General features: G+C 28.4%; 1 long non-coding RNA gene across 1 annotated transcript in view; it reads right to left on the reverse strand.

Moving 5' to 3' along the window:
• Positions 1-5,058: 5,058 nt before the first annotated feature.
• The window catches only part of LOC117168769, a 302,918-nt gene continuing 287,756 nt past the window's right edge, over positions 5,059-20,220 (reverse strand). Inside the window, exons 2-3 of the long non-coding RNA XR_004466549.1 lie at positions 6,396-6,448; positions 5,059-6,269 (exon numbers count right to left, since the gene is read on the reverse strand). This is a non-coding gene — a long non-coding RNA (uncharacterized LOC117168769). The remainder of the gene's footprint in view (positions 6,270-6,395; positions 6,449-20,220) is intronic.

Consider the following 20,220-nt stretch of genomic DNA (forward strand, 5'->3'; position numbering starts at 1 on the left):
CGAAATAAATTTTTAATTGGAAAGATATTTTGAAAATTTGATATTGACGAGGGATTAATTAATTATTTAACCTTAAAAATAAAAGTTCGATGGTTTTCAATTAATAATAACAGAGCCATAAAAGTATTTAAACTTTTCAACCTAAAGGCATTTGAAAAAAAACAACAATCAAGACTGTTTTTAGTAAAATATAAAAAAACCACCCTAAATTCAGAACAAGTCAATTTATTTTTTTAATTTTCAATAAATATGAATATGAAGATAAATATATGCAACTTTTTTCGAATAACTCTCTTCTGTTTTAAAGTACATATTTTTAAAGTAATTTGTTCTTTCTTACCAATGCAACTATTTGATTGAAAATTAATTTTTATCGATTTAAGATTGAACTGTTTTGAAAATTACCTTTGTTTTTGTAAATTTGTATGTTGTGTAGACAAATTCAAATATTTGAACTAAAATGAACTCTGTTTTTTATATTTAAATTTTGGGCAGGAAATATAACTGTTTGATAGAAAATTCGTATTCTTGATTTGAAAATTCAATAATTTTAGTAGAAAACTTTGTTTTTAAAAATTCATATTTCGGGCTAATAATTCAAACACTAGGTTAAAAATAAATTATTTTGATGAAAGTCCATGTTTTCGGTTTCAAAATTGAACTAAATTGTACGAAATGCGCGTTTTTATATAAATAAACTAATTAATTAATCATAAGTTTCAACTTTTATGTTGCATAAAAGAAAAGATTTGAATAAACTGATAATACAATACAGTTTAGGTAAACGAGATAAAACAAGTTTTCCATTTATTCACCCATTTATGTCTACCTGGAGTACTTTTATCGCCCAGTTAATCCTTTAATCAAACAAAAGCCTTGCGAGAAACTTTTTCAAATATTGGCTCTGAGTAGAAATTTTAAAGAGAACTAAAGAGCGGAAATTCCAAGAAAGAGTTCCTTATTGAAGGGAAAAAGGAATATAGAAATAAACAAAATAGTTAAATTTGTGTAATCAATATTTTAATTATTAAGCAAATAGTTTAATTTTCTCCTAAAGTAGTGTCATTTTCAAAAAAGATGTACTGATAAAAAAGTTAAGTTTCAATAAAATTAATTAATTTTTTACTAACGTTTTAAAATCTTGAGCCTGACAAATGAATTTTTTACAAAACAACTGCATTTTCAAGCAAAACATTTTAATTAAAAAAAAGAATTAATTTACGACCTAGCAGTTTAATTTTATTTGAAGTTTATTCTCTATAAAAAAATACGAGTTATCAATAAAAAAAAGAAATTTTCGCCAGAAAGTATTCATTTTCACAAAAAATGGTCTACCAAAAAGATAAATTATCAACAAAACAAATGAATTTTCTATTCAGCACTTGAATTTTTAAGTAAAAGATAATTTTTATTCCAACTCTTGAATTTTAAACTAAAAAAGATCAATTTTTTACGAAAAATAAAATAGATTAATGTTCGGTTTAAACAAAATATCATTTCTAACCGAAAACAAATCGAATTTTTAAAAAATATTTCAATTTGTAAACCCAAAGGTATTTTAAACTAAGAAGATTAACTTTCCAACAAAAAAAAACAAATTCTCGACAAACAAAATGGTTTGCAATGGAATACCATAGAATATTTACAAAAGATTTAAAATTACCTTAAATAATTGCATTTTTAATAGGCTTGAATATGCAATTTTTATTAACGCAATTCTGTGCAATTAAATTTTATTTTATTTTTTATGTTGAAATTTTATTTGAAATAACATCATCAAAAATATATATTTTTTAATTACTCAATCGAAAGGTTTGTAAATACACATTTTTTCGCTTTGAATGGTGAAAATAACGATTTGTTTATTGTTTAACCTTAAAAAGATGGTCTCATAAATTTTAACATGGAATTATCATCTTTTCTATGTGATAAGAATAAAAAAATTCTAGAATTTTAGAGGTTTTGACTTGCAAAACTTCAATTTAGTTTCTAATTACAAATTTTAAAGTTTTAATCAGTTCAAATTATCAATTATTTATATTCATTATTCTTATGTGTAATTTTGCATCTTTATCGTTTTAAAAGTCTCATATTTTCATAATTTTGATCTGAAAATAACAGCGTTTTAAATTTTTTTGAATAGAAACCTTTTTTATTCGTCTGTTTCAGTCATTTTCAGTTTGTGGCAAATATGTCGCAGAACATTCGCTTCGGTTCGCTTTCATTCACTTAGTGTTTAGGTTATGGGTTGCATAACCAGGTGCATCCAGGCATTACGAAAATTTCGAACGAAAACATAAAAATGCGTTAATCTGTCAAAGAGAAATAAGCTTTTAGACGAAGTGAAATTAGGGGCCTCAAAACAGTCTATTTTACAGAATTTATTTTTTGACCGGAAAATTTACAAATCTTTAGAAGAGAAATCTGTTTAAAAGTTCAATTTTAACTGCTTTTAAACTAATGAGTTTAATTGTTATCTTTTTCAATTATGATACCATTCACTATATAACACGTAATTCAAAAACCATTTAATTTGAAAATGTTCTATTTTCTACTTTTATTTTCAAGCTGAAATTTTTAATTTCAAAAATTTCCAAATTCAGACTTAAAGACTTGAATAATTAAAAATTAAAAGCGTTTGAAGTGGAAAATTCTGGAGAAAAAACATTCATCTTTTACCATTTATTACTATTTATTTTAACTATATACAATGAAAATAATTTAACTTCTAATTTACAAAATGTGCAGTTAAATTTTTTTTCAATTTTCAATGAATACCGCCTAAAGTTGCTGAAAATATTAAAATTTTGAAAATGTTGGAAGTTCATTGATTGATTTTTCAATTTATAAAATTAAAAATGATAACTTAGGTTTATATTTTTTTAATTAAATCTGAATCTTTTAACTCCATAATACATAAAAGTTTTAAATTCGAAATTTGCAGTTTATCTGCATTTTATTGAAATCTGTTCAATTGGAAAGTGTTACTACTTTCCATTTTATATGTGTAAATTATTGGTCAATCGAATATAAAGTTTTTTAATAAAATTTTTTTAAAAAGTCAATTTAAAAAGCTTAAAAATCAAGATTTCCAATTTGCGTGCTTTAATTTTTAGTTCATTTTTTTATTACTTTAAATGGAAAAAAGCTTTTAGTCTTGGATATAAAATTTTTTCATTTTATTAATCGTGAAAAATGTTTGCTAGCCGAGAAAGACACGGAGAATGACCGGAATTTTTTTTCTTCCATTAAAATAACTTACCTGATATATGTACGTACATAATTAAAAATCTGTACAAATATAAAGTTTTAATTTCAAGCACAAATATTTTCATGTTCATTATGACATTATGAAACGAAGGAGATAAAAGGTACACCCGAAACGGCTTCTATAACGGAACTGCAGTATATTTAGTTTTAAACATTTTTATTTAGTTGATGCAAGTATAATTACTTCTCATTTCGTCGTGCTTTTTTCTGAGAGGGGAAGTAAGGGGTAAAGAAATAGGGAAAGTGATAGAAGGCAAAGTTTTGAAAAGTACGGGAAAGTAAATAGAGAGAATTGTGGGGAGGGATAATAAGGAAGTGGGTGATAGGAAAGTAGTGAAGAGAAGGGTGCGGATAGGAAGTAGGAAAAGTGTTAGGAGGGTAAAGGAGGGAAGGGATAGTTGGAAAGGGTGAGTAGGTCTAGAAAGGGAGGGGAGGTATTAGAAGTAAGAGGAGGAAAATCTAATCTACAATTGTTCGTTTGGAATATTTTTGGTTTAAAATCGTTCAATATATACATTTATGTATTACAGGCGCTTTTAGTTAAAACTGTCAAATTTTAAATGCTTAACATTGTAAATTATGGATATGGAAAAGTTTTATAATTTTAATTACTCCATTTTGAACGCTTTTCGTCAGACATTATACAAGTATAATTCTTTTTCATTGCGTAGAACTTTTTTCGAGGAGGGGATGGGAAGGCAAGTGAGGAAGGAGGGCAGTCGTCAATTTGCCGACGACTACCTGGGAACCCTTCCCCCTCTACTGCACTTTTGGGCAGCGGATACCCCTTCTGCACTGCTGACTAGCAGCATGGTTGATGCATTCGCCAACGCAATGCTTCTTATTACTGCGCATGTGTCGTTGACCGTGGGTCTGAACATCTTTTCACAAGCTAGCTTGCGAAAAAATGTTCAAACCATATTGAAGGTTGAATGACCTTGATACGTCCATCAAGGTCACACTTTACCTACGACCGAACTACACTTTTAAACCTAAAATTTTCCGCTCTTCCAATAGTGAATGTCAAAAATGAGCCATTGAATTTTAAGAAACCAAGGTCACCTTGAAATAACCATGAAGGTCATGATCATGGTCAAAACTTACTTCAAGAATGACCTCAACCTTTTCCAAAAAAATTCTATCTAAGGATTTATATGGCGGTCCCGGGACTTTTTTGCCACCCTGTATATATATTTTACATATTATATTAAAATTAATAAAATAAGGGAACAAGAGATGCAATAGAAAAAACTAATTTGTTCATTTTAAATAATCCTGCGGTTGACGAAACTCATGTTTTTGGTTAAAAATGCAAGTGTTCCAGTTAAATATTCATAATTTTAGTTCCAAATTCATCATTGCGATGTAAAATATAACTATTTCAGTTTAAGCTTTATAATTTCATTAGAAAATTCATCACTTTGTTTGAGGATAGAACTATTTAGTTGAAAATTCGTTTTTTGTTTGTTTGTAAGAAATTGTTATTTTTTTAGTTGAAAGTTTCAAGGTTCCATTTTTGATATTAAAATTGATATTTTTTGTCGGAAAATTTAATTGCATGTTTCAAAATTAATTAATTTTGCAAAGTTTTGCTCTGTTGTATTAATGGATTTCACGAACGAACGTTACGAATTAAAACAAATGTTTACGTTTCGGCGGAAAATATTAATATTTTACTTTTAGTTTACAGAAAAATGGAAAAACTGAAAAAATCTTAATAACGCACATAATTTTTCTATTTCGTTAGAAATTTGAAATTAGGTTTAATTAAATTTATATTTAGTTAAAATCTTATCTTGTCTAGGTATGTAACTTCAAGTTATTCACTCGAAAAATGATATTCTATTGATAATTCTACCATTTAACTGCAATTTAACGTCAGAAGAAAAAAAAAATGTATTTGTTTTAAATTATCCTGCGATCAACGACACATGCGCAGTAAGAAGAATCATTGCGTCGCTTCCAATCAGGAGTGCATGAGGAGTATTCGCTGCCATGGGTACGGCACTCTACCCTATTTTTGTTGCTCCAGTCGGGTAGACGGGGCGGGGGAACAGTAAGCTTTCCGGGGACTCTACGAGAGGCGCGGTAGTAGAAACCGTCTACTGCGCATGTAGGAAACTTGGCTCGCTTGAGAAAACAAATAGGGTTATGAAACTTTTGGTAGCAGGAATCGGTAGGTTCAATCCATGTTTAGGTTCCGGGGGTTCGCAGGTAGTCGTCGGCGAATTGGCGATAGCTCGTCGGAGGTGGGAAGTGGGGGCAGCGGGTAGAGGAACTGCCGGGAAGTGATGGGAGGAGAAAATGTGAATGTGAGGGATAAGAGAGAAAGCGAGGAGCGAACGATTAATGGAATTTACAGTAAGTGAGAAATTAGGGGACGTGATGAGAGGGCAGGTCAAGAAAGGGATATTAAGAAAATGAGGGATATTAAAAGGATTAGAGGAATTAGAGAAGGAAAGGATGTGGAGATGAAGTAAAGGAAGTGAGGTTGTGAAGAGCAGGAAAAGTGAAGAGAGGGGAATTAGAGATGTGGAGGAAGGAAAGTAAATGTAGAGGTACGGGAAGGCATAGTATGCGATAGAAGGGAAAGTATAGGAAGTGAGAGAAGGGGAATTATGAAAGGGAAGGAGAAGTAGGCAAAAAGAGAGGGTTATGGAGACTGGAGGATTTTAATGACCTATTTATCGTCCTAATTAACGTCCTGATAAGCACCTGCAATTACTGATATGCAAGTATAAAATGAATAGTCATAGGGAGATAATAGTTAGGTGAAGGTATTCGTGCAACATTTTCCATTCTTGAAAGATCTGTCAGTTTTCCTCTTGAGGGAAAGTCATCCTGGAAGCCCAAATTTGTGCAAAGTAAGGATGGCGGAATTCAGCCGTGAACATCATCCCGTCTGGCGCGTCAACCCTCTCGCTAACCCATTATTCACCTGAGTGTCTCGCTGTCATGAGCAATTCGTTCCTCTTCCCCTCCACTTTGAGAAATCTTGTCTGAAAACGGCTCGTGATTAGAGGATAAATCTTTCATCTTTTCATCGACATGTATAAAAAGACGAGTATCACAAAAGACAGAGAATGTCAGTGTACATTATTCGTTCGGAAAAAAATGTTACTTACCAAGAATCCTTAAGAGGGTCTTCATCAAAAGTATTGATCTCTATGATTTAGGTCTGGAAAAAGAGCAGCAATGAAAATTAGTAATGATAATATTTAATTCATTTACTCATTCAATTTTTCTACATTGAAGCTAGCAGCCGTCAATTACCCACGTTACGAATTAGGAGACGAGGGGGTCGCTTTAAAAACTATGGTCAATAACAGAAGAAGAAGTTGTGTGAGTTCCATAAGCAAAAATTTTGTATTTTTTAATTGAATATGAAATACACTGGGAATTCCATTTAAGTCTTTTCCGCTACGCTGCTGGTGCTTTACCGCTGCGGCAGCAATTCTCGGAACGACTTAAATGGGAGGCACTTAAATGGAATTCCTAGTGCATACTTATTTCCGCTTACTATCTGTATATATTTATAGCACCAAATCAGGACCCTTTTCCTGCAGGCACTCACATTTAGTAGCTTTCCTATTAATGTATTTGAACAAAGTTTAATTTTTGCAATATTCCTTTCTTTTCTCCTTGTTTCGAGAAATCCTTATTTTGTCCATTGTTTTTTTTCTTGTTTTTTGTTTGTTTGTTTACTGAAATACGAACCAAATTAATTAAATCTGATAAAAAACCCAAATATTTTTAGTTAAAAGTTTATTATTATTCTTTAAAGAGTTTACTATTATAATCTATTTATATAACTTAAAAAGTAATTTTTTTAAATTGATCTTTTTGGTTGAAAGATCAATTATTTAGTGGATTATTTAACTTGTTTTTGAAAAATTCGTTTTTTTGTTAAAGAAAAATCATCTTTTCGGTGCTAAATTAAACTATGTTGCTGAAAAGTTGTTCGTTTTTTTATCAAGAATGATTTTTTTATCACTCAAAAAATAACTATTCTTTTTTTGGTAGAAAATTCCTTTTTTCAATTGAAAATTCGTCTTTCCTAGTTCGAAATTCCACTTTCTGGTTAAAAATTCATTTATTTGGTTGAAAGTCATCTTTTTGGTAGAAAATGAATTTTCTTGGTTTGAAATTCATGCTTTTCGGTTGAAAATTTGACATTAGGAATGAATGTTAAACTGCTTAATTTGACGCTCTAAATACTGTTATATATTTATATTTGTATTTTATTAAATTCATAATTTTTTATTTTTTTAAATAAAATCCTTTTTGAATTGAACAACTTTACAAAAAAATAAATTGTTTTCACAGATTTATAATTTTAGTTGAAAGTTCAAATACTAAGTTTCAAATTTAATTATTTGTTTGTAAATTCAAATATTTCATTAAAAATACAATTCTTTGGTTAATATGTAACTGTACTTTTTTTCTTGAAAATACAACTATTATTAATTGAAGTTTAATCTTTTTTGTTACAAAATTTTACATTTTTGTAGAAAAATTAAGCTATTTGGTTTAAAACGAACATTTTTGTTGAAGATTCATATTTTTGCATAAACATTTTGCACTTCGGTTGAAAGTTTATCTATTTCATTTACAACTGATATTTTTTGGTTTAGGACTAATCTGTTTGATAGAAAATGTATACTTATGTTTAAAAATCGAATCGTTTATTTAAAAATTAATCTGTTTTGATTGTCGAATCGAATATTTTGTTGACAAGTCGTCTTTTCATTTGTTTCAGTTTTAAAATTTGACTATTTGGTTAAAAATTGAACTGTTTTTTCAAAATATGTATACTTTTGGTAGGAAATTAATTTTTTTTATTTTTCAAATCATATTTGGCTTCAAAATTTAACATTATGGTTGAAAATCCATGTATTTTTTTTTATAGAAAATTACTCTTTTTCTTTGAAAATTGACCTGTTCTAGTTAAAACTTTAACTAATTAAAAATTAATCTTGTTTGTTTAAAGACTTCAATATTTTGTCGTAAATTCTTCTCTTTTTTCAATTTGACTCTTTTTCATTTAACAAAAACTTATAGTTTTGTTAAAATAACAACTATTACAAGTTTCATTTTGAATTCACCTTGTTGCATTAAAAAATGATTTATTTAGTTTCAAATTGAAGGATTTGGTGACAAATTCCTTTTTATGAGTGGGGGGGGGGGTTAAACCTAAATGTGGCCTGGGTTATTCTTGACTTGAATTTTCAACAATATGGTAGAAGATTAAACTATTTTTTTGAAAATTAAATTTTTTGTAGAAAAACTATATTATTTCCTTAAAAGTTCATGTATATTGTTAAAAGTTCGTCTTTTTTATGTAACAACATTCTACTGGATGGTTCATTCATTTTTTCAGTTGGAAATTCAACTATGTGATGAAAAAATCAGTCTTTTTTTGTTGAAAAATAATTTTGTTTAGTCCTCTTTAGTTAAAAATTCATGCAATTTATTCAAAATTGGTATTTTAGTAAAAAATTACTTTTCTTGGTTGAAATTTTCATATTACTAGGTTAAAACTCTATCTATTAGGTTACAATTTTAATCAATTTGTTAAAAGATTAATTATTTTGTTGAAATTCAACTTTTTATAATGTCATATTTTTTCGTTGAAAATGGGCTATTTTTGACATATTTTAATATTTAGTTGAAAGTGCATCTTTTCTGGTTGTAAACTTAAATATTTTGTTAAAAAAATAATAAAATTATTGAAAATTCAATTATTCAATCTAAATACCATAAAAAATTGTCAATGTATGTCATTAAGAATAGAGGTAACAATGAGGTTAAAATTTTCTATATTATTTCCATTTTCTTCCGCAGTTCTAAAATCGAAATCCTGAAGGCAAAGAACGATTCAGGAAAAATTAAATAATATTGAGAAAAAAGGACAACTGATTAAATCTGTTCAATTTTCAAAAAAAAAAAAAAAATAATTGAAAATTAATTTCCAAACTCACTGCGATTCCTTTTTTCGTATTTAGAATACACTATGGAGTATGGCAGCTCTCTATAAAAAAAACATTAATTTCGAACCACCCTAATATATATTGTATGCTACAATTAAAAATTATTTAACCCTGGACTAAATACTTTTAAAATATTCATTAAACTATTTAATTATAATTTTAAAAATTTTTATTAGCTATTTACTCTGTTTTGAATTTTTCAAGAGACCAGGACCTGGGATTATAAATTAACCTTTAATAGAGGATAACGAATTAATATTGAAATAAGCTGGCGATAGTACTTGACATTGAAGTTTTGTGCAAGGCAGCAGGCGAAAGACGATGCTCGTGTAATAGGCTGGGATTAAACGTAAATTCAATAACTTGAACCGCAGCAGTACGCTAGAAGGACGCCCCGGCGTACCCCACCACAGCGTACCCCACAGCACAAAGCACGTCTGTGTAACCGCATCAGACCATATCAAAGCACCAACCAACGGGAAGATCTTGCCTCTCCGAACCTCTCCACATCCACGTAATGTGAACCTTAACCGCGATTTGAAAATCTATTCATACCTTCAACTTCAGATTTAATAATAATCTTGTAATTTTCTTCGAAATTGTCGTTACATCTTAGCTGGAATATAATAATAATAATTTCTTTTCCCTTAAAAAAAAAACAAATATAAAATTTCGCAAGAGTTCACATATTAGGGGTTATCGATAAAGTTCGTAACAAATTGTGGGGTGGGGGGGCACAACAAAAGCTACGATTCAGTATTATAATATTACGTCACCCTCGGTCGGTAACATCAAAACCTTTGAGGCTATACCACTTGGTGGACTACAAAACATTGACAGAGTGGATTTTTCTAATTTTTTGTTTCTGTTTTTTTATTGAATCATTTATATTGATTATCGCTCTGGTATGAAAATCAGGATATAAAAGTAAACTCAGAGAAAACCCGAAGACCCCGAATAAAAGAGTTGGAAGCTTTTTAATATTTATGAATGATCTAAAGAGAAATGATTTCGGTTTTATTTTCAAAGAATAATTTTCAGTTTAAAAGATTTTAAATAAATGTGGGTTAAAAGAATATGGAAGACTAGGAAGTCAGGATGTGAAAAGAAGTTCTTGAAATTCATGGGAAATTTCGAAATGATTGTTATGTAACGAATTTCAAGATAAAATCGAAAAAAGAACACAATACATTTTGAATTATTTCTTAAAATCTTTAAAAAGTGTGAAAGATTTTAAAGCGAAATTTTGCCATATTAATAAATTTTACAAATAATTTGAGTAAGTTTAAGAGATATCGAAAAGTTTTTAAACGATTCAAAAATAATTAAAACTTGTAAAGAGTTTTTAAGAATTTTGTAAATTTTCACGAAAATAAGACATTTTTTCAGGTTCCTAAGAAAAATTAAAATAATTTTTTATTTCAAATAATTAATTTGAGGAGATTATTTAAAAATATTTTAGAAGATTTCAAAAATAGTCAAAGAAGAATCGAAAAAAATGTTTCAATTTAGTGAGATTGCAAAACAAAAACGAACAAAAATTGAGTAAATTCACCAAATATTTAGTAAATTTTAAAAGGTTTTCTGATGTTTTTCTTTTAAAAGATGTTCTAAACATCTTTCTCAATTCTCAATTCACATAATTTAATTTTAACATGGATTCATATAGCACTTCGAAAAATAATTTTTGAATAATTTCAGTGTTGTCGAAGATAAAAAAATATTCGTTGATGGTCTTTTTTTAAGAGCGATATCTAAGAGTTCGTTATTTCATTGTGATAGAAAAAAATATTTTAGGTTAAATTCCCATAAATATTTAAATTCCTGAAATTTAAGTTTTTGCGAAATTTAAAATTTGCCAAAAATATTGAATAAATTATTAATGAATGGTTAATTACATTGTTTGCCTTTTTTAATGATCTTGTCGTTGTTTGAAATGTGGAAAATTTTATAATTTGATAATACTATATATTTTTGGCATTTAAAAAATTTATTTGTGTATTTTTTTTTTATTATTTTTACAAACACTGATTATTCATGCAGAAAAATTGAACTATTTTAAAGGAATTTTAAATATTTTTTAAAGAATTCAAAAATGTTTAAGGATATGCAAGAGATTTGATCAAATTTTAAGTCAGTTTAGGTGATTTTAAATAATTTCAAATAAGTTACTAAAAAGTTATTCAAAAAGATTTTAATGAATTTGAATATATTTCGAAGGATGTGATTTTTAAAATATATTTTGAGGAACTTAAGAAAATTCAAAGGATTTTAATTAACTGCACTCAATTTTGAAAACTGCAATGAAGTTGAAGGGATTTCAAAAAAAAATCGCAGTACATAGAGGATTTTCAAAAAAAAACTTGAAGAATTTCTGAAAATTAAATAAATTATAAGGAATTACTAGAGGGACTTGACGGGATTTAAAGATTTTCTTTTAAAGGATTTAAAAATAATACCAAAGCCTTTTAGATTTACAAGAAATTTTAAAAGATTTTAGGACAGCTTTAGTAATTTTAAAGATTGTAAAGCTATTTAAAAAGATCTGAATAAATTTTAAAAGACTTCTAGAGATTTATAAAAATTCAGTGATTTAAGGATTTTTAAGAGATTTTAAGGAGTCTAAGCAAAATTTAAGGATTTTCGGAGATTTCAATTAATTTTAGTCAATTTTGAAATTTTAAAATTGATTTTAAAAAAGTTCAAGGGAGTTAATGGACTTTAATAAAAAAAATTTAAAATCGGACCAACATTGAAGGCTCTTAACATTTTTCGACGAAAAAAGTGCATTTCATGTTCGGCACGTTTTTTGATGATGAATTTTAAAAAACGTTTTCTCTTTGTGATAGATATTTCTGCAACGGCACAGTTTAATAATAATTTAATAAGTGAAAAAATCCCTTTTCTATTTTAGAATTCACACTTTTTCCCATATACTCTCACTTTCTCCCTTTTTAGGAAAATTTGTTTTTCCCCTGTTTCCAAGAATCTTGCCCGTTTTTCGACTTTCTGTTTAAATTTTGATTTTACTTAAAAATTCTACTGTCTGATTGATTATTTAATTTTTTCTTGTTGAAAATGCCGCCATTTTCTTCAAAGAAACAGTCTTTGTCGTGTTTAAGAATTCAGCAACCTGGTTGGAAAGTTAAACTATTTTCTTTAAAATCAATTTTTTTTAATTTATCATTTTTGTTGACAATTATACTATTTGTTTAGAAATAAAACTATTTACTTAAACAATTCAATACTTGTTGAAAAATTAAATTATTTTTTGAAAATTCATAGTGTCGAGTGACAAATTTATGTACTTTGTTGAATAATATTATATTTTTTGATAGACAATTAGTCATCTATTTTAATAATTCATCTTTTTGGTTGTAGATTCGTCTCTTTTGTTAAAAATTAAACTACCCACTTTTAGGTTGAAAATGAAATTTTTTTTAAATTTGTCATTTTTGGCAAAAAATTAATCCTCTCGGTTGAAAATTCATTCTTTCTGGGTAAAAATGGAACCACCGAGATCAAAATAATTCTGTTTTTGGTCATGGATACAAATATTTTGTTTAATATTCGTTCTTTTATGTCAAATTCATCGATTTTTCAATTAAAATAAAAAATTTGCTTTAAAAAATCAACAATTCGTTCAAAGTTGAACTACTATGTAATTTTTTTTATAAAGATTCATCCTTTTAATATTTGGTTCAAAATTGAACTATTTATTTGAATATTTAATTGCATTGTTGAAAATTTCTTTTCTGGTTAAAATATTTTTATATTGGTTAAAAAATTAACTATTTTGTTGAGAATTTGTTTCATTTTTAGCTGAAAGTTAATTTTCTTTAACTGAGAATTTAACATTAATTTTTGGTTAAAATTATATATTTTTATTAAAAAATTTAACTAATTGTTTGAAAGATTTATGTTTTCAGTCAGAATTTAACGTATCTTGATTATATTTTTTTCTTACAAATTTATTTCTTTGCGTTAAAAATGTGACTATTTTTTTAAAGTTTAGTTTTTCTTTTTGTTAATAATTAGTTTTTTCCATAAAAATGTAGCTTTTTCATTTTTTGTTAAAAATGTATCTTTTCTAGTTTAAAATCTAAAATCAAAATCTTTTTTTGAAACATTAACTATTACATGCTTTGTTAACAATTTATTTCTCAGGATGACAAAAAGACTATTTGGTTTAAAGATTGAACTACTTTCGAAAATTTGTCTCCGTTAAATAATCATCATTTTATTTGAAAATTCAACTATTTGGTCTTAAATAAACTTTTTTGTTGAAAATTCAACTGTTTTGTAAAAAAAGTTGTCGATTTGGCCAAAATTTAAATTATTTAAATAAAAATTAAATTACATTTAAACTCTTCTATAGCGCCGATTTCGGGGCTGATGCTGGGTGGGTACCAACTCATTATAGCCCGCTCCATTTTTATATGTTCACGCCTGAGTGCTCGCCTAAGTAACAACCGCAGACCCCGCGCACCCCACGCATCTCCTGTTACACCTATCTGCGGCGCGGCGTCAGTTCTCAGAAGGGCTATAGAAGGGAGGGCTATTCAAGGGTTTCACTATATTTTGTTGGAATATCGTTTTTTGTTTGTCAATTTTTATCTTTCAAATTTAAATGTTTGGTAGAGAATTAATGTCTTTGGTTAGGAATTCGCCTATTTAGGGTTGTAAATTAATTTTGTTTTTGAACAAAATTTATTTTGGATAATAATGAAACTACTTGGTTACAAATTCGTCTGTTTCAGTTGCATGCAAATAATTGAATTTTTTTCAATTAGTTTTTTAAACTTTAAATTTAACAGTTCCGTTTTTTTAAGAACATGTAATATTTTTTTAGTCAAAGAATCAACTATTTCGTTAAAAATCTGTTTCATAAAAACTTGCATTTTCTTTTAATTGAATGATTTAAAATTAATAAAATTTTAAAAATAATTAAATCAATAACATATTTTCGAGGTTTAATTGCTAAATAAAAACTCCCTATACGTCAAGTTGCTTGCCACGATCTGCGATAAAATTCATAATCACAAACGTGATCGGAAACAATAACTGAAAATTCGATAGCATAAAGTATGCTAATACGTGCTTTGTATTCACATGAATTGAAATACAAATCCCATTAGGCAATATCATGTACTGCTTTCAACATCAAATAGTGTGTTTACCAAAATTAATAATTCAAAAGCTTCTGTTTTTTTATTAATCTCTCTAAAGAGACAACTTTTGGGAAGATGCTTTGAAAATTGCTTTTCGATTATATTTTTTTCTTCTATTTTTGCGGCTTTATGCGGGTTATTTTTCCGACAATAAATAAGCTGACGAGGAAACTTCCGAAACCGCCAATAAGGCAGAAATACCCTGGAAATGAGGTTTCGAGAGCCCAAATAACGTTTACAATGTTTACGCGAACTCGGCAGGGATTGAAGCCAGATTGACTCGGTTCAGCGATCACCTGAGTGACACTCGTAGGACCAGGTCCATTATTGCTGGACCACAAGTTTACTCCAACTACAAATACCCAACTTCCAGAGCTATGGTCTGTTTGCGATTACACTTGTAAGATATGTATATGCACAGTATTGGTTTTACCATCTGTAAATAACGATCAATTCCAACTATTGAGGTTTGATCAGCTACAAGAGTTATTTTGATACAATTTGCAATGTTTTACCAACAAATATTTTAAACGAAATAATTAAGTTTGACAAAAATTAACATTTTGAGTAATTTTAATCAATATAAATCAATTTGCATTAAACCTTCAAAGACACACCTCTAAAAACTAACATAGCTGACACTTGGGGTCTTTTAGACCCCAGCGTTTTTAAACTGTTGTAAAAAGTTTAAATTTAATATTTTTGTTTATAAATGTTTTTGGGTATTCTTCAACATCTCTTCTAAAGAATTAATTGGTTTATGGAGTTAAATTTTATTTTTAATAATTGGTTAAAAATTGGGGTTTATATATATAAAGTAGCACTATTTAGAAAAATATCAAGTTTATAAGCCGCACTTTAAAAAAGGTATTTATTTAAAAAAAAAAAAAACTGTGGAAAAACGTGGTCTAAAATGATACAAAGAATTTGCCTGTTCCGATAGTTTTATTAATAGAAAAAAATAATTTTTTAATATTATTTTGACATATTTTTATTTAAAAAAAGAACCAGAATCAGTCTGACGATAACGATCGTCTTGAACGTTATCTTCCTCGCCTGAAGACTGTCTATCAATTGCTTCTACATCGATTTTTTTATTTAAAAAAACACTTACTAGAGCCCAATTCCGCGTGCATCATAGTTTTATATTAGTTAAAAAATGGTCTGCGGTCCATTGGACCCCCAATGTTATTTAAGAGTTAATATAATATTTATAATGTAACTACCCTTTTAAAAATGTTTGGAATTCTACGACACTTTTACAATACTTCTACAACACAAGCGTAAGGTAAAATTCCGAAAAAATTGTATGGGAATGACCAAAATGGAATACATGTATTGTGTTTTGTATCTTGAAGTCATCGTCCATCATTTGAATACATGTTTGACAGCACTGGTAAGTCGGAAATTGATGCCATTCATGGCATTTATGGAATTCAAGGAATTCATGGAATTGAAGGAATTCTTTCAACTTATGGAATTCATGAAAGGACCTCGCAGCAAACGAAAAAAATGTTCCCTATGAAAATTATTAAGCTCTAACGGGAAAATTCAAAGAAAGTCATGGCCTTAAGACACAGGTCATTTTTCAAGGTCATTCAATGTGAACTTGTCATTTATTGCTAATATTCAGCCAATAAGGACAAGATATGAAGAGGAAATCAATATAGAACCCATAAAGGCAAGAAATGAGAATGACTTAGTCAACAGCCAGCCAATTAAGGCAAGTCATGAGTGCGATTTAGTCATTATCTAGCCAATGAAGACAAGATTTGTCCAGGATGTTGTCAATATCTGTCCAATGAAGGCACGAAATGAGCTTGATTTAGACAATATCCGGCAATAATATTCTCATTCCTTGCCGTTATGGGTTCTATATTGATTTCCTCTTTATATCTTGTCTTTATTCGCTGCATATTAGCAGCAAATGACAAGTTCACATTGAATGACCTTGAAAAATGACCTGTGTCTTAAGGCCATGACTTTCTTTGCATTTCCCCGTTAGAGCCCAATAACTTTCGTAGGGAACATTTTTTTCGCAGAGCTGCAGTTTTCGAAATATTTGGTAATGTTTCTTAAAAGGATTGGATGTTTAACCCTCTATAACTCGAAAACTATCCATTTTCGGACTTTGTGCCCCATAATACTTTTGATCGAGACATTGAGAACTCCAATTTTACGAAGTTTAATCAAAATCGATTGAAAGCCATTTCATGTACATTTGCTGCGGGTCCTTTATGAAATTCCAGGTATGTAGGGAGGTCACTTCATAAACTGAATAAGCTTCATTTAGCGAATTCGTGGAATTCACAAAATTCATGGAAATGAAGGAATTCAAGAAATCTATGGAATTCGCGAAATTCATGAAATTCACAAAAGTCACAGAGTTCGAAGAAATTCATGGAACTAACAAAATTCATGGAATTCATGGCATTTATAATATTCAAGGAATGCATGGAATTCGTCGAATTTAAGGAATTCAAGGTACTCACTAAATTTATAGAATTCACGGAATTTATGGAATCCAAGGAATTCACAGAATTGACAAAATTCATGGAATTTAAGTAATTCAAGGATTTCACGAAATTTATAGCATTAATGGAATTTATGGAATCCGAGAAATTCACGGAATTCACGGAATTGACAAAATTCATGAAGTTTAAGGAATTCAAGGAATTCACGAAATTTATAGCATTCATGGAATTTATGGAATCCAAGGAATTCACAGAATTTATGGAATTCATGGCATTAATGAAATTCACGGAATGCATGAAATTCATGGAATTTAAGGGATTCAAGAAACTCACTGAATTTATAGAATTCACGGAATCCAAGGAATTCACGGAATTGACAAAATTCATGGAATTTAAGGAAATCAAGGAACTCACGAAATTTATAGCATTCATGGAATTTATGGAATCCAAGAAATTCACAGAATTTATGAAATTCAAGGAATTCATGAAAATCACGAAATCACTTTAATCACGGAATTCACTGGATTTGCAGAATTTACGAAATTCTTAGAATTTATAGAATTCATGAAAAAATTTACGGAACTCACGAAATTGATGGAATTCATGGCATTTATGTATTTCAAGGAATTCATGAAATCTCCGGAATTTATGGAATTCAAGGAATTCACGGAATTTATGGAATTTAAGAAATTCAAGGAACTAACGAAATTGATAAAATTCACGATCTTATGGAAACCAAGGAATTCACGGAAGTCATGGAAAATCACGAAAATTACTTACATCAAAAAATTGATGGAGTCCAAGGAATTCACGAAATTCGTGGAATTCAATCAATTCATGCAAATCACGAAATTCACTGAAATCACGAAATGCTTAGAATTGATGGAATTCATAAAATTATCGAAATTCTTGTAATTTAGAAGGTTCACTGAATAAATTAAATAAGCTTCATTCAGGGAATTCATGGAATTGAAAAAATGCACGGAATTCCTGACATTCGCGGAATTTGCGGAATTCATGAAAACGAAGGAATTCACGAAATTTATGGAATTCGCGAAATTTATGAAATTCAAAGAAGTCTTGGAATTCGATGAAATGCATGGAACTCACAAAGTTGATGGAATTCATTGAATTTAAGGAGTTTACTGAATACAAAAAGAAGCTTTATTTAGGGCATTCATAGAGTTCACAAAATTCACGGAATTAAGTGTAAGCATGTAATTTACAAAATTCTTGGAATTCATGGAATTCAGTAAACGCTCGGAATTCATGCAGTTTGCGGAATTGAAGGAATTAACGAAATTCGAAGAATTCATGGAAATAAAATAATAATTCATGAAATGTATGGAATTTTTGAAATTCATTAAATTCAATAAATACGCGGAATTCATAGAATTCATGACAGTCGCGGAATTAATGGAATTCGCGGAATTCAAGGATATCAGGAAATATATAGAATTCGCGGAATTTGTGGAACCCATGGAATTCAAGTAATAACCCAAATCACGAATTTTACTGAAATCGCAGAATTTACTGGATTTGCGGAATTCTTAAAATTCTTAAAATTTAATTATTCTACTTCAAGAATTCTACTTAGACTTCCAAAGTTATTCTGAATTATAAGATGATAACTCTGAATCTCTCCGGGATGCAAGTTGGTTACTTCGGACTGTCAGTGGATTACAGCGGCTTACCAGTGGATTACTTCAAATTACGTAAATTGTTTTTAAGACAAAGTATTCACAAATTAAATACATTGTCTATACCAAATTAAAAAAATTCTGAGTGAATGTTTTCAAAGATATTAGTGATATGCTTTTCAAATATTATGGTCAATAGGGTGGTCCAAAAATGCATTACAACATTTTTTTCACACAAGAGTGCAACTCACCCCCATAGAAGTTTTCATTTTCGAAGAAAGAAAATCCGTGATTTTGTTTAAAATTCGAATATTTATACCTGGCACTTCCAAATACCATTTAATTAACATAGGTAAATTTTGAATTTTCGAAAAATTGAACTCATGTTCCCGGAATTTATCAAAACTACTTTTTCACGTATTATTGTTACTTTTTAGCAACTTCCGTCATCTTTTGTATACAAATAATTACTAATGGTAAGTTCTAATATGTACCATGACTCTTAAAAAAATGTTTAATTTTTTAAACAAATGTAACTTATTTAAACGATTATTTATTTCGAAAAATGTAAAAAATCATCTATTTTCTGATTTAAATGCAATATTTTGTCATTGTTTGCAGTATTAAATTTTTCTAAAAACATTCTGTAATTACTTAAACAATTATTTATTGTTTTTTATAAAAATTGAGCCAGAGATGTTCACTTTTTTCAAACTGGTAACCTATGGTACTTTTTGTTGAATAATTGCATAATTTTAATACATTTCTACTAATTTTTAAATGTCTATTTGTTTAAACAATTTTTTTCGCTCAAGCAGTTCTTTTTCGACAACTAAAGAAATATAATAAAATAGGACACATTCAATTTATTACGATTTTAAAAGTATTTTTGCACAAGCAACTATTTTTAAAAATTAGATGGGTTTGAACAATTAAAAAGCGGTTAATGTATTACTTCTATATGCTATACAGTCAGAAACATAATTATACCTGTTCTATTTTAGTTCAATTTTTTATTTATAAAAAAGCTGTTGGAAAAAACAAAAATTGTTGAAACAAATAGAAATTTATTGAATATTAAAAAAAATGTGTCAAAATTATGTAATCATTCAGCAAAAAGTAGCATAGGATACTAATTTGAAAAGAAAGTTGATATCTAGCTCAATTTTTTAATATTTCAAAAATAGACAACAAATAATTGTTTCAATTATTACATAATGTTTTGAGAAAAATATTTAATACTCCAAAAAATGACTAACAATTACATTTCAATTAGAAAATACGATTATTTTTTACATTTTTGGGAGTAAATCATTGTTTAAATCATGTTTATTTGTTTAAGCAATTGAAAATTACTCAAAAAGTCACATACTCAAAAAGTCATAAAGTTGTCCATTAGAATTTATTTGTATGAAAAAGTCAACTGAAATTGCTAAAAAGTAACAATAATACGTAAAAATGTAGATTTTAATTTGTGCGTTTTGCACGTTTCGATAAAACCCTGGAAAATTAATTCAATTTTTCGACAATTCAAAATATACCTATGGTTTTCAAATGGGGTTTTGAAGCGCCCCACTATGTAGCGAGATCGAGATTAGGTGCGCATATAGAAAAAAATATTGAACAATTAAGAAATATTAAGTATATAAGGGTTTTTAGGGTCGCTGAGTTCGAA

The sequence above is a fragment of the Belonocnema kinseyi genome, chromosome 3, assembly GCF_010883055.1.
Source record: "Belonocnema kinseyi isolate 2016_QV_RU_SX_M_011 chromosome 3, B_treatae_v1, whole genome shotgun sequence".
Classification (NCBI taxonomy): domain Eukaryota; kingdom Metazoa; phylum Arthropoda; class Insecta; order Hymenoptera; family Cynipidae; genus Belonocnema; species Belonocnema kinseyi.